Source organism: Micromys minutus (assembly GCF_963924665.1).
Source record: "Micromys minutus genome assembly, chromosome: 5".
Taxonomy (NCBI): Eukaryota; Metazoa; Chordata; class Mammalia; order Rodentia; family Muridae; genus Micromys; species Micromys minutus.
In genome coordinates, this window is record NC_137974.1 from 11,947,824 (window position 1) to 11,963,999 (window position 16,176).

The window sequence follows — 16,176 nt, forward strand, 5'->3', positions numbered from 1 at the left end:
GATGTGCCTTAGATAGATCCTTGCTTACATTGATGACAAGTCATGAAGGGAGAAAAAGAAGGCAGAGGACAGAGAGAGGGAAATTGGAGAGCTAGGGGTAGAAAAGAGCTAAAGGAGTTCAATTTACTCCCGAAGTTAGTTTTAAACATCCCTAGTCTGAAGTATCTTAAGTTCCTATTCATAAAGGTTTAAATGTCACCTCTCAGGACCTATCACAGTGCCTTGATGATGTCAGCAGTGGTAATAAATGGATTTGTGTTGATGAGCTGACTGTTTTATGATGTTGTCTGACATTTCTAGCATTAAAACATTCTTGGTACTCTTTAAAGCAATATGAATAGTTATTGATATCAATTTCAACCAGCACACCTCCAATTCATTTTGTTTTCTAAATATAGGATATTTTTATAATTGTATGTTATCAGAAAAAAAGATATCCACAAATCTTTGTGAATCTGTAACCATTATTATTCATTGAAATTTCATGAGAATAATGCTTTCTAAATTTGTCACTTTTAACTATGCTTTAGACAGTATACTTTTGGTGTTTTCCTCATTATTAGGTCAGTGAAGAAGAATATTTTTTTAAAAAAAAAATGTAGTCCTTTGAAAATTCTTCACAAAAAATGCATTCAATGAAAAGACTTTAGCCAAACATACTGACAGGATTATAATAGTCTTCATAATCTAACTTACAGTCACTCTGCAATTACCCCAGAAGAGGTGCAGAGGTATAATTCACCAATGTTTCTGAATCTCAAACAAAGAGTGGTAGAGCTGTAAGGTTCACTGCTACTCTTTCTGTCTTTGGCACAACCAACATTTACCCAAGCAAAAGTACAATGCTGGTCCTCACAGAATGCCTCAAATACCTTTTCCACAAAGTCATTTCCTTCACCTTTTCTCAAAACAATTCTTCTTCTCCTCCTCCTTGTCCTCCTCCTCCTCCTCCCCTTAATAGGATAGAAACATGAGAATTGGTGCAAAATGCAGCAGTCACATCAAAATTTCAGTGGCACCACTGCAAACTTCCACAGTATAGAACAAACATTTAAGGTGAAAAACAGCAAAGGCAACATACTGAAAAAGTTGTGATCTCACACCTTCAGGTAGTTGATGACAGAAATCTTCTTTGACCACTCCCCACGAAAGTGCCTAGCATTTAGTACATACATTCTCACACATTAAATTTTGATTAATTATTTATCCTGAAAAATAACAAGAACTATCAGTTCTCATGTTTAAATGCAGTTTCCAAAAATTAGTGAAATAAATGAATTCAATTTAGCCTCTAAATATTTCCAATTTTCCGAAATGTCAGCCAAGGAAATAGTTTTGACCTTTGGCCTGTTGCTTATTTACGCGATAAAGAAATTAATGGCTATGCCATGTGTGGAGTGGAAGTAATGAATGTGATTTGTGAAGAGAAAAATGTAGCTCAATACTGAGCCATAGGTAATCAACAATTTTTAGCTTTCTGTGAGATATAATTCAACTGATGTTTGGAATACTATGCTGGATATAATAATAAAATAAATTATAGATTCTAATAATAAAATACATTATTAGAAGTGAAAATCTACACAGGTCTTAGAAATATGTATGAAATGGCTATTAAATCAGAAATGCATACATAGTAAAAGAAATTGATACTGCTGCCCAAGGCTAGTTGGTTTTGCCTAGCATTGAGAGTAGAAATTCTTTCAATTGAAAATGAGGGAAATATGATATCATTCTTAATGAGTGAGGGCTGAGGGTATAGAGGTAGAAAATAGAAGAAATGCAAAATATATTGAAGCATTTACATGACAGCACAGTTTCTTCTTGGAACTATTGTTCTCTTACAGCACTTGTGATCATTGCACAAGAAGAAAGTTGTCAAGATTTGATCAGCATCTCAATATATTCTCAGAGTTCAAAAGATTCCATTTGTGTTAGAGCATCTTTTGGGTGTATACCCAGGAGTGGTATAGCTGGGTCCTCAGTTATTACTGTGTCCAGTTTTCTAAGGAAGCTCCCCAGTAATTTGCAGACTAGTTGTGCCAGGTTTCAACCCCACCAATGGTGGAGGAGTATTCTTCTTTCTCCACATCCTCTCCAGCATCTGCTCTCATCTGAGTTTTTAATCCTAGCCATTCTGACTGGTGTGAAGTGCAATCCCAGGTTTGTTTTGTTTGCATTTTCCTGTTAAAAGAAATGTTGAACATTTCTTTAAGTGCTTCTCAGCCATTTGATATTCCTCAGTTGAGAATTATTGTTTAGCTCCGTCTCCCATTTTAATAGGGTTATTTGATACTCTATAGCCTAACTACTTTTTAAAATTTATTTATTTTATAAAATATTATTATAGCTCACAAAATTAGTTACATAATAATATGTAATACACAATTTTTTTCTTTCTTTCTTTCATTTTTTTTTTTTTTTTTTTTTTTTTTTTTTTTTTTTTTTTTGTATAAGAAGGACCGGCTAACTTCTTGAGTTCTTTGTATATTATACATCTATCAGATGAAGGATTGGCAAAGATCTTTTCCCATTCTGTTGGTGGCCATTTTGTCCTAAGGACAGTGTCCTTTACATTACAGAAGCTTTGCATTTTTTTGAGGTCCCATTTGTTATTTCTTGATCTTAGAGCATAAGCCATTAGCATTCTGTTCAGGAAATTTTTTCCAGTGACCATGTGTTCAAGGCCTTTTCTGACTTTCTTTTCTATTAGTTTGAGTGTATCTGGTTGTTATATAAAGGTCCTTGATCCACATTGACTTGAGCTTTGTACAGGGTGATAAGAATGGCTTGATTTTCATTCTTTTACATGCTAAACTCCAGTTGGAACGGCATCATTTGTTTAAAATGTTATCTTTTTACTACTGAGTGGTTTTAGCTTTTTTTTCAAAGATCAAGTGACCATATTGTGTGGGTTCATTTCTGGATCTTCAATTCTATTCCATCGATCTACCTTCCTGTCTCTGTACCAACACTGTACAGTTTTTATCACTGTTGCTCTGAAATACAGCTTGAGGTCAGGGATAGTGATTTCCCCAGAAGTTCTTTTGTCATTGACAGTAGTTTTCACTATCCTGTTGTTGTTGTTGTTGTTATTTGCAAATTATTCTTTCTAACTCTATGACGAATTGAATTTGAATTTCGATGGGGATTGCATTGAATCTGTAGATTGCTTTTGACTGTATTAATCTTGCCAATCAATGAGCATGGGAATGTTTTCCATCTTCTGAGATCATCTTCAATTCCTTTCTTCAGAGACTTAAAGTTTATGTCATACAGATTTTTCACTTGCTTGGTTAGAGTCACATCAATGTATTTTATATTGTTTATGACTATTGTGGAGGTCTTAATTTCCATAATTTTTTTCTTGGCTAGTTTACCCTTTCAGTAGAGGAAGGCTATGGATTTGGTTGAGTTATTTTATATCCTGAGCTTTATTGAAGTTATGTACCAGCTATACGAGTTGTTTTGAGGAATTTTTGGGATCACTTAACTATACTATCATATCATTTGCAAATGGAGGTATTTTTAATTTATTTCTTTTTAATTTGTAGTTATTTGACCTCTTTTTGTTGTCTAAATGCTCTGGCTAGGACTTTGATTATTGTACTGAATACATATCTTCATAGAAGCCTTATTTATAATAGAAGCTGGAAAGAACCCAGATGTCCTTCAACATAGGAATAGACACAGAAAATGTGGTACATTTACACAATGGAGTACTACTCAGGTATTAAAAGCAATGACTACATGAAATTATTAGGCAAATGGTTGGAACTAGAAAATATCAACCTGAGTGTGGTAACCCAATCACAAAAAACAAAACAAACAAACAAAAAAAAAAACCCATCGTATACACTCATTAGTAAGCAGATATTAGCTCAAAAGAATACACAATAATTAATTCACAGACAACATGAAGCTCATAAAGAGGAAAGACCAAAGAGAAGATGCTTCATTCTTCCTTAGTAGGGGGAACAAAAATATTCTCAGTAAGAAATACATAGACAAAATTTGGAGCAGAGACTGAATGGAAAGACCATCCAGAGACTGCCCCACTCAGGGATCCATTCCATATACAGCCACCAAACGAGACACTATTGCTGATCCCATCAAGTACATGCAGACAGAAGCCTGATATATCTGTCTCCTGAGAGGTTCTGCCAGAGCCTGACAAATACAGAGGCAGATGTCCCCAGTCAACCATTGAACTGGGAGACGTGTCCTTAAAGAAGGAGTTAGAGAAAGAATTGAAGGAATTGAAGGGGTTTGCAACCTCATGAGAACAATAATACCAACCAACAAGAGCTCCCTTGGACTGAAACACTATCTACAGAGTACAAGTGGATAGAAGCTGGGTGGTTTTGTTCAATTCCTTCACCTGTTTGTGTTTTCCTCTGTTTCTCTAAGTGTTTCTACTTTCTTACCTGTGTTCTCCTGTGTTACTTTAAGGAAGTTATTCACAAACTTCTCAAGGCCCTTTATCATCAACATGAGGTATGATTTGTAATTCCAAATCTTGTTTTCCTGTTGTGTTGAGTTATCCACTGCTTGCTGTGTTGAAGGAACTGGGATCTTATATTGCCAGGTTGTCTTACTTAGGTTCTTGTGCTTGCCCCTTGCCACCTTGGTATCTGTGATGCTAATTAATCCTGTTGTCTCTGACTGGAGCTTGTCTCCCCTGTGGGTCTGTGGGTCTGTGGGTCTGTGGGTCTGTGGGTCTGTGGGTCCCTGGGCTTTGTAGGGAAATCAGTCCTATGTGCTCAGTTCTCTGCGGGGAAGGCTGTGTGTTCCGATGGCAATGTCCGGCTCTAGGTCTGGAAGCAGATGGAGTCCGGAAAGGTCCAGACCCCAGCAGCACTGAGATAACTGGCATTTTGAGTGCATCCATATACTCTTAGGGCCATTGACGACATGTCTTATTCCATTCTATATTTACTTTTCTCCTCCCCCTCCCTCTCTTACTTTCTTATCTCCATGTCTATATGTATATCTGTTGGTACGTGTATGCGAATTTAGAGATAGGGTCTTACTACATAGCTCAAGCGATCCTTGAGCTTACACTCCCTCAGTCTCACTGGACTTGGTGTAGTTCATATATCACAGTGAAAGGCTGATAAATGCAATTTCGTTTTAGTTCAAATTTATTGTGTTTTATTTATTTATATTTGTGTTTTGAAATTGTAATATAATTACTTCTCTCCCTTCTTTCTCTTCCTCAAAAATCTCCTCTGTAGCTCTGGAGCTAGCTCTTCTCTGTAAATGTGTGTGTGTGTGTGTGTGTGTGTGTGTGTGTGTGTGTGTGTATGTGTGTGTCTGTCTGTATCGATATATAAATATGTAAACTATATATATATATATATATGTGTATATATATATAAATATATATTCCTAAATATGACCTGTTCAGTCCATAATGTTACTCTCATGCATGTTGTTAGAGCTGAAGACCTGACCACTTGGCATTGGATAACTAAGAGGTGATCTCTTCCCTCAGTATAACCACCTCTCTGCTTCTCAGCTGTTTTCAGTTGCTTATATTTGCTTTTTACAACTGAAAACCAACTCATGAGCTTTTTTCCATCCTGTAATCTCTTGCTATGTAGAAGAACAAATGAAATTTGGATGTTCTCATCAACATAAGAATACATTTTGAATCTTGGCACTAACAGTAAAAACTACCCAGTATGGAAAAGAAAAAAATATTTTTAAAAATCACTGATTTATTTTTTTTAATTTATCTTTGCAACAGGTTCTAAAGTAGCTCATGATATCCTCAAATTTAGTGCACAGCCACAACTGCTCTTGCCCTTCCAAAACCGCTCTTTCCCTCACTTCCCAAGTGTTGGGCCTATTTAACTTAACCAACTGTGAATTATTCCAAAATAAATTAGTAATTTTTAAATAAGGTCTCATAAACTATATGAATAAATTAATAAATGCACACAAAGATTGGCTGTATCTTAATGTTTAATCCTTTGACTAATGTTTTGTTTCATGTACTATTAAAAATTTTAACTAATGACCAAATTAGTTTCATAATAGAAATAACAAAAAAATATATTCTCTTTAATATATGTCATAACATATTTTAATATATTTCATGACCTTTGACAGGACACATAAAGGACAAGCTTCCTGAATATATTGAGCCCAGGCATTAGTATCCAAAAGTGACAGTGACTATGTGAGCATAACGTGATGTAAACAGAGGAAGGACTTCAGCTTGGTATAAATCAAGAGAGTGATCTGAGTTAATAGAAACCAAAGTCCTGTCCTGGCTCTGCTCTGATCTTCTTATGAGATTTATTGAGGAGTTTCTTGAGTTTTACTGGAACTTATTTATATGGAGAAAATAAGGTATAATGTTTTATTTTAAAAATGATTTATTTCTTTTTATTTCATGTGTATGGGTGTTTTACCTGCATGTCTGTGCATTACATGTATGCAGTATATTTGAAAGCCAGAAAATAAAGTCATATCCCCAGGGACTGGAGTGACAAATAGTTGTGAGCTGCCTGTTGAGAACTAGGGATTGAACACAGGTCCTCTCAAAGAGTAGCCAGTGTCCCCCCCCCCCCATAAAATACAAGCATGTTATTCAATCAGTGAGAGGAAACATCATTCGCTGAAGGCTGTCCTGTCAGTAGAGACTTAAATAATCGCGGTAGGCCAATAAGTGTGGAGCACTGGAGCTCAATGCGTGTGAAGCCCACACTCCAAAACTGTAGCCCGTGTTTTCAACCACAGCGCCATCTCTCGAGCTTAGACTATTGTGTTTTAGACAAAAGGTGAACTACATACAAAAAATAAAGCAGAGGGTATTGCAACCAAATGTTTATAAACACAGTTTGGAGAACGAAGGAGCTTAGATGTGTAAGTACGTCTGTCGTGATACAAGATGGAAGGGCTTGAGAAACAGCAGAGTAATTAACAGTATTTGCTGATGCTCTGAGAATGCATCTGTCTTGTGACTACAATTCCCATTTTAAGTGTCACAATGCTTTCTTCTGATCTCTACAGACAGAATGTGATGGCAGTAAACACATGTACATATGTGTGCCCATGGTATATACATCATGTAAAGCACTACACATAAAAGAGTATAATTCTTTAATTTATATGTATAAAGAAACTATCATCCTTCTCTAAGAAGTCGAAGCTGAGGCAAAAATAATTAGCTAATTAATAGTTAAATGTCTATTTTTCTTTTTCCTGTTTTGATCTAATCTATGCTGCTAACTTTATACATTAGTAATAATGGTTTCAAAGATGGAATCAGCAATGTTTTGTGCGGGATACAAAACCTCACAAATATAGGGCTAGTGCAATGATACAAACATGGCAAATTAACACTCAGCAGGTAAACTGTGGAGAAATGGAACTGTCATGCTTAGGTTTAAACATAATTTCTTTAATGGCATTAAAGTTCAGGCATCCATTAGAGAAGGAGAAAATTAAAACTGAATTATCTGAGAGGGCAGGAGGGAGGTATACTGGTTTGAAACACTTAAGAAAGATTTATAATTAGTTACTTCTTCCAAGGCTGTATTCAAACCTCAAGCTACATCTCACTCCCACTTTTCCTGTCAGGTGACAATATGCACATACCTACAACCATACCTCACTCCTTTCTTTATTCCAGATGCCTTTGTTTTGGGTTTCTCAATGGAAGGACAGCTTATGTCTTGTCCCCAGGCTTAGCCACTCACTCCTGCAGAGCACCTGACATTTAGGAGTCAATCAGTACATGTGCATGAATACACGAGGAAGAAATGGAAGAAGTAGATTTGAAACAATATATAGGATGGTCTTTATAAAGGAAATATTAGGATGAAATAAAGTCTTGAAAACAGAATCTCCAGGGCCACAAGTACAGCTGAGGTAGCCATGGATGCAAAAGTAAATTATGGTCATCAGTTAAGGAAGAAAAGAATCAACTCAGGAGAGAGGAACAAGAAAAACTCTCCAGCTTACATTCGCAACCATGTGCTTTAGAGGCATTCCCGAGACTGAGACTTGGGGATGAGGAACTGGTCGCTGATTTTCAGAGGATTGACAGTAGAATGGTGGGAAGCAATTAAAGAGAAAGACAGATGGATAATGACAACTGAATTTTTAAATGACCTGAAAATACAGAAAATAAATAGAAAGGTAATTCCAGAATGCAAATTATCCAAGTTATTAATTCACATGATTTTGATTAACAAAGAGACATAAGCACAGTTTTAAAAAGATAGAAGATAGATAGATAGATAGATAGATAGAAAGATAGATAGATAGATAGAAACATACATACATACATACTTACATACATCATACATACATACATACATACATACATACTTACATACATCATACATACATACATACATACATACATACATACATACATACATACATACATAGAGAGTCAGATGATGGACAGACAAATAGAGATAAATTATGGATGGATAGATAGGTCAAGATCATAACAAACCCTGAAAAGATATGCTGCTGTAAAATTTATGGGGGAAAGCAATATTAATAATGCATCATTTTCTAAAATGGTTCATTTTGGCTATTGTGTAAGACCTCACATAATTTTATATTCTAGTATAACTAGGAAGAACTAACATTATCTCCTTTGAGCTATGTTCTTCTAAGAGTAAGATATGGTGGGTATTTGTCATATTCTGTGAGTTGAAATATTCTATTCACTTTTTTCTACTTTAATTCTTTCCACACACTCATATCTTTTCAGCCTCGGTGACAGTAACAAGGAAATTTGAGATACAGATTCAGTGACCCAGACGCACATTATGAGGAAAAAAGACATTAAGAGGACCCTAAGAAGCTTCCATTTCTAATGCCCTTAAAGAGAGTTTCCAAAAGGACACTGTGTTCACGGCACACATTCTGGAATTAGAAGTTTCCGATGAAGCCATAATAAAAGCACACCTGACAGTTTCTCTATCGTATGGCTTTCAAAGAATCCCAGCCTTGTCCCTCTGAGAACTTGCATATTGACTGCTATATGGCTATTTATCCTTTTTATAAAATGAAATCAAGGTACCAAACAATTTTTAAAATTTTTTAATTTTTGAAACTTGAAAACATAAAAAAGCAGCATATATCTATTCTACAGACTATGTATCAACAACAAAGTGTCCTTTTATTCTTTTTTTCCCCTAATCCATAGCAGCTATGAGTCCCGACCAAGGACTCAAATGAAGGAATTAGAACATTATCACAAGTTTATGTCGTTATTTTATTTACTAAAAATATAAATCAAAAAGTTTAAAATAAATTTTTTATTTGTGTCTTACCTTCTTGCTGATGGTATATTCTTATTTATTTTACATTCTTTTAAAAAAATAAATATATTTTTAACTATTGGCATAATTACAACATTTCTGCCTTCCCTCTCTTCCCTCTTAATCCTCATGTGTATTCCACACCCATTCTCATTAAGTCTAATAGGTGTGTCTGTGTGTGTGTGTGTGTGTGTGTGTGTGTGTGTGTGTGTGTGTGTGTATTTGGGTGTTTGTGTATATGAATTAGTATATAAGTATTGAAGAATGTCCATTTGGATAAGGAATTAGTCTGCTCTTCCATGAAGAATACTGTTTCTCCGTCTTTCAGGACTCTGTACTTGCCTCACATTCTTTTTGCAATGTATTAGGAGGGTTGAGGCCTCCTGGGTATCCCATCCATATTGTACGCCTGGTGCTGTCACCCTTGCTCATGTCATATTTATAAACCATGTTGATGAGATTTCAATAGAGTAGCTCCTGGCACTCTAGGAGACACAGTTGCAAAGGAAACTCCCTTCTCCTCTGGCTCTTAGAGTCTTTCTGTTTCCAGTTCTATAATGGTCCCTGAACCTGAGGTAGAAGGTGTGTTGTAGATCTATCAATAAGGACTAGGGTCCCGAACTCTGCATTTCAATTGATTTGGTTTTCTGTACTATCTTTCTCTGTTGTAAAGAGATGTTCCCTTGACAATGGATGAGGCCTACAATTATAGAACAAACGTTTAGAATATAGTGAGGAATTGTTCTCCTCTCTTCCAAGTCCATGACTTCACTATCCTTGGAAAGTTGTATAGAGTTCCAGTACTCAGAATGATTTCTCTCTTGCTGAACAAGTATTAGGTACAGTTAGTGAGCTATTGATCACCTCCAAGGCATGAAGAACAATAATGAACCAATAGGGTTTGAGCCACACAGCACATTATTTCTTTCCTAGGCAAGTACTGGGAGTTCTTCCACATGGGGGCGGGGGTTCTTAGCTCCATCTTCATACGTGTGGATATAATGTGGAGTAACTACAGAAATCAGAAAAATATAAACAGGACCATTGTGGGAGTAGGGGAGCAATAGAGTGAGAGGGTATAAATGATCTAAAGGGTAAAATGGAGGGGTTCATATTCGGGAGAAGATAAGAGCATAAGTACAGAAGGAGGAAGCAGGGAAAAATAACAGTACCAATGTCCAAAGTGTCTTTGTTGTTTTGTTTTGTTTTTCTTTTTTTATTATATACTCTGTATTTACATTTGAGATGTTATCCCCTTTCCCCTTGCCCAGTTCAGTCCAGCTCCCATCCCCCTGCCCTTCCATTTGCCTTCATGGAGGTGCACTTCCTCCTAATCACCCTCTCCACTCTACTGCATTTGCATTCCACTACATTGGGAAAAACTGTCCAGCTTGGAATAAAAGCCTCCTCTCACATTGATGCCAGACGCTGATATCTTCAGCTACATATGAAACTGGATCAATAGGTCTCTCAGTGTGTGCTCAAAGGTTGGTGTTTTAGTTCATGGAAGTTTTGGAGGGTTTGGTTGGTTGAAAATGTTCTTGTGAGGTTGCAACCTCTTTCAGCTCCTTCAGTCTTTTCTTCAGACCTTCATTGGGGTCTCCATATTCAATCTGATGGTTAGCTGCAAGCATACTCAGCTGTATCTATATGACTCTGACAGATTCCCTGAAAAGGCATCTCTATCTGGCTCCTGCCAGTAAGTACTTCTTGGCATCAGTGCTTGGATTTGGTAGATGCATATGTGGTGGATCCCCCGCAGAGGCAGTCTTTACATGGTTTTTTTTTTTTTTATTTTGTTTTGTTTTTTCAATCTCTGTTCCTCTATTTGACCTTGCATTTCCACCTCTTAGTGTTTTGTTCTCCCTTCTAATAAGAACTGAGGCATCCCCATTTTGGCCTTCCTTCTTTTTGAGCTTCATAATGTTTGTGAATTGTTTCTTGGGTATTCAGAGTTTCCAGGGGCTAGTATTCAAATATCAGTGAGTACATACCATGTGTGTTCCTTTGTGACTGGGTTACCCCACTCATGATGATAGCTTCTAGTTCCATCTATTTGCCTAAGAAATTCATGAAGTCATTGTTTTTAATAGCAGAGTAGTAGTCCATTGTGTAAATATGCCACACTTTCTGTATCCATTCCTCTGTTGAAGGACATATGGGTACTTTCCAGCTTTTGGCTATTATAAATAAGGCTGCTATAAACATGGTGGAGCATGTGTCCTTATTATATGTTAGAGCAGTCTTTAGGGTATATGGCCAGAAGTGGAATAACTGGGTCTTCAGGTAGTACTAGGTCTAGTTTTATAAGGAACCACCAGACTAATTTCCAGAATAGTTGTACCAGTTTATAACCCCACCAACAATGGAGGAGTGTTTCTTTTTCTCTATATTCCCGCCAGCATCTTCTGTCACCTGAGTTTTTAATCTTAGGCTTTCTAACTGATGTGAATTAGAATATCAGGGATGTTTTTATTTGCATCTCTCTGATGACTAGGGATGTTGAGCATTTCTCTAAGTGTTTCTCAGCCATTTGATATTCCTAGGTTGAGAATTCTTTGTTTAGCTCTGTACCCCATTTTTAATAGAATTATTTGCTTCTTTAGAGTCTAACTTCTTGAGTTCTTTGTACATACTGAATATTAGCACTCTATCAGATGTACGATTGGTAAAGATCCTTTCCCAATCTGTTGGCTGTCATTTTGTCTTTTTGACAGTGTCCTTAGCCTTACAGAAGCTTCCAAATGTCTTACATAATCATCCTATTAACTACTAAAAAATATCAAAAATGGTACAAGGGGGTGTGTAAATATACATATATCAGTTTCAAATTTTACCATCAGAGTTAACAATGCTAATTCCAAGAGCCATAGACATTTTCATAAAAACCTTAACAACAGAGCCAAGAAGATATCTTTTGAGTTCTTGGTCAGTGTTGTCTAAGAGAATGCCAAAAGGGTTTGTTATTGCTGTTACCCTTGGTTGACACCAAGAGTAAGAAGATAAGTTCCCATATCTAAAGACATGAGGCAATTCAAAAAAAGAACCAAGAGCTTCCCCCTGTGCCCCCAACCCCGAGATGGAGCTGATAGAACATCTTCTTTCCAGATCACTACCTTTCATGGTATCAGAAGGCAACATAGTAGCTTCAGTAAGAGAAAAGCACCCAACAGAACTTTACAATCATTTTGCATTCTTATGCTGAGTAAAAGAAAGCTTTGTTTGGTTTATAATTTTACATTAAAATATCTCAAATCCTGGTTTGTCCTTTTGGGTTTTTTTTTTTGTTTTGTTTTGTTTGTTTGTTTGTTTGTTTTATTTTTAAATTTAGGTTTTAACTCACCAATTCTAGATCTTGCTCTATTGTAAACAGCTTCTTTGTGACTCTTTCTTTACAACACATTGTTTGGTTTGTTATAATCCAGAAATTTTATAATGTTTGTTTAATAAGCCTCCACAATTATCATAGTAACAAATTCCATATAGATATATTTTAGGTCTGTCCGTAGTATGTAGGTTTAACTTAGAACTACATAGAAAATCTATCTAACCACATGTTTTTCATTCTTTCAAATATGAACCCATTTTTTTATTTTTAAAATTGACTTTTAACTTTAATTATGTGTGTATGTATGTATGTATGTACATATGTATGTATGTGTGTATGTATGATGTTCATGTGATGCAGGTGCCCAAGGAGGCCAGAAGAAGAAGAACAATGCACTAGGAGTGGAATTACCAGGTTGTAAGCTGTCTGACCATTCTTAGACTGCAGAACTATAAAAAAACTGAATGATTTCTTGAAAGTTTTCAAATATTGAATACATGTCATCTATGCTGCTCACAATGTGGTCCATTTTAACTTTTCTATCACTGCTACCTTGACTGGCCATCAAATTTCAATCATCCTTTTATTGAACAAATGAGAATGGGTAAAGTTGTGAGGTAACTTAATTCTTTTCTCCCATCTCTATATATGAATTTTGTTCTTGTCCTTCACTGAACTCTCGCTTAAGTTAAAGAGCTTTTTGTCAGTTTGAGTCATGAGAACACTTAATTCTTATAATATCAATTCTAGTTCAGGTGAACAATAAAACTTCCAAGTTTTTTTCCCATGTGTAGCTTTTCTGACCAGCACCTTGTTAATATTTCAGGTCTGTGAGCCAATATAGACAGGCCAGATGATGAGATGTCATGGCCTTAAATTTTGCTTGAGTTAATTGATCTTGTTCATTCAGAGCAGACTCTGTTGGCTTAGAGAAAAGCCCTGCATCTCCTCTCCACACCCTACTTCAGATATTAAGAGAGTATTCATACCACAGCATCCTTTCTCTTTATGATGATATGCTTCTACATGCGCATCATGTACTTTAATTATATTAAGAGCTATAGACCCTTTCATGTTTTCCCTTTCTCTTCCCACTATCCTCCATCTTCTTCCTGTTCCATATAGTTAGGTGTTTGTATGTAGGATAATAATATAAGAGGGGGTTATCAATTTGAGAGATGGGGACTTGGAAAGAGTTGGACAAAAGGAATTTGAGAAGGGGTAAAGACAGGAAAGGTAATGGTGCATTTTAATTAAAATGTTAAAAAATCTTAATTTAAAAATCTAAATTCTATATACGGGGGAAAACTGTATAATACTTATCATTCTAGGGTTGGATTACCTTCAGTTTCATGTATTTTTCCTGTAAATGTATGTTTTTATTTGGGCATTGATCACAGATAAATGAATAAGGGAGTATTAAGTTGTGGTAAATTGATAATCACTGCCACTCACATATCACTTGAATGTGTCTTAAGAACACCCTAAAATTGTTCTCCCTTAACCTTCAGATTCTCTGCTTGAATTCTTCATTGGGACTTGAGACAAATGGTGATAACTTTTGTGTGAAAGAAGCCCCGCTGTATTCCAGCAGTGCGTCCCCAAAACACCATGCACCCCCAAGAATCTTAGTACTGCTTTATGTACCCTAGAAAAGATGATGGGTCTCACACACAAACAAGGTTGGTTAGCTCCCAAGCATTTGTGGCTGTTTTAAGGCCTTTCACTGAAGAGCCACAAAGAGTTATGGCTTACTAAACTTACCATTTCCTGACTTCGCATATTGCCCATGATACCTACCTGTATCCAGTTCTGTGTTCAGTGACCAGTGGGTCCTATTTAATGTTTTTACGTCCTCTGGTCCACTGTGCACTTCCACTGAGGAATTCTTCTATTTCTATTTGGTTCAGGTCTTTTTCTACTAAGCTCCTAGTTAATACTTAAAGGTAGAAACCTTTTACAAATGGGTGTTGAATAATTACCATTACTTTTAATAACTATGAGAGATCAGTCTATTAACAATTAAGTATGGTGAATGAAGGGAGACTCTCACTGCATAAACAAAAGCACAATGTTCATATTTAGAAAAGATTTACTCAAGTACCTTACACTCGGAAAGGCAATCAAGAAAAAGTAGAAATATTTTCATCAACGTGTGACCAGAAATGATTAAGAAATGCTCTGTAATTTAGAATCACAAATAAGAAGCAGCTTCCACCTCAGAATAAATTAATGTGTATGTACATATTATCTTATTCATAAAAAGGAGCAGTCTTTTGTAGCATGCCTGTAAATTAGAAAGCGAGAGTAATAAATAATTTAAAGTAGTTGCTTTTTTGTTTTACAAAAGTCACTCTTTCCAATGTCATGCTGCTTTTATAGACATCAATTATTTGTCTGTTTTATTCATTGGAAAGAGCCTTTAAAGGTTATGTTGAGAATATAATCTGCATAGAGAAGAGTTTACTAGTAAAGCACATGTTAAAATATCTGGGTACTAAAAAATTAAGAGCTGGTTGAGTCAATTAACATATCTACAATTATATAAGTCAGCTTGAAATCCTAAGCTTTTGTTCATTTGGTCATCAGATCTCTAAATTACATGATAAAGAGGTAATTTTAAAGACAGAGAAAATGGTGTCCTATATAGCTACTACCATTAACACATAAAACTGTGAAAGTCAGAAGTAAGCTGGAAACCGACAAATTATGATTCCGATTCTTGGTGAGTCATAATGTCCAAGGGGAGGGGATTCTGACTATAAAATGAGGTTGTTCTAATTTCTCGACATTATCCTAGAAGCCTTTTAATATATTACTTATATCTTTTTTTCCACTCGAGGAAAGAAATGATCTGACCTCTAAGAAGCACATTTTCAATAAATTCCATAAAACAGCGGGAGAGAATGCAGATTGAGAATGCAGTTCCAGCATCTTGCACTTTAAAAAGCTTTTAAAGGCTGTCTCAGGCATTTATCTTTTAACAAAGATGAATGCACAGACACCCTGTATTCCAACCTGCTTGGTAAGGCAGTGTTAATGCTAAATCAATAGCAGAATGATCAAAAATGAGAATGGAATCAATAAGTCTGATCAATTGAATTGCTTTAGATATTAAAAACTAATTATTCCAGAACAAATCTGCATTGGCAAAAAATAAGAATGTTTTTCACTCATCTAATAACTTTCACTTTAAATATTGACAAATTCATTCCGCAAATAAAATAACAAATTTGGGGAAATCATATTGAACACTGCGTTTATACAATGTGTCTGCTACAGATAAAAATACAATTATACCCTTTCACACATAGCTCTCTATTGGGAGATTTCCCCCCTCCCAAAATAGAGGTGAGTTTAACTTATTATAGCATTTTGTAATGAAAAGCAGGCATTCGGGTAAAATTAAATAAATAAATAAAAATATAGAGGTCCTACCCTCAGCACCAGACATAAATTAGAACTGTTAGGCAGCCATCACAGCCCATCGATTTACAGCTGCAGGTGAGTGGCACCATTGGCAGAATTCGAATTGGTCCCTGACCTTAAGGA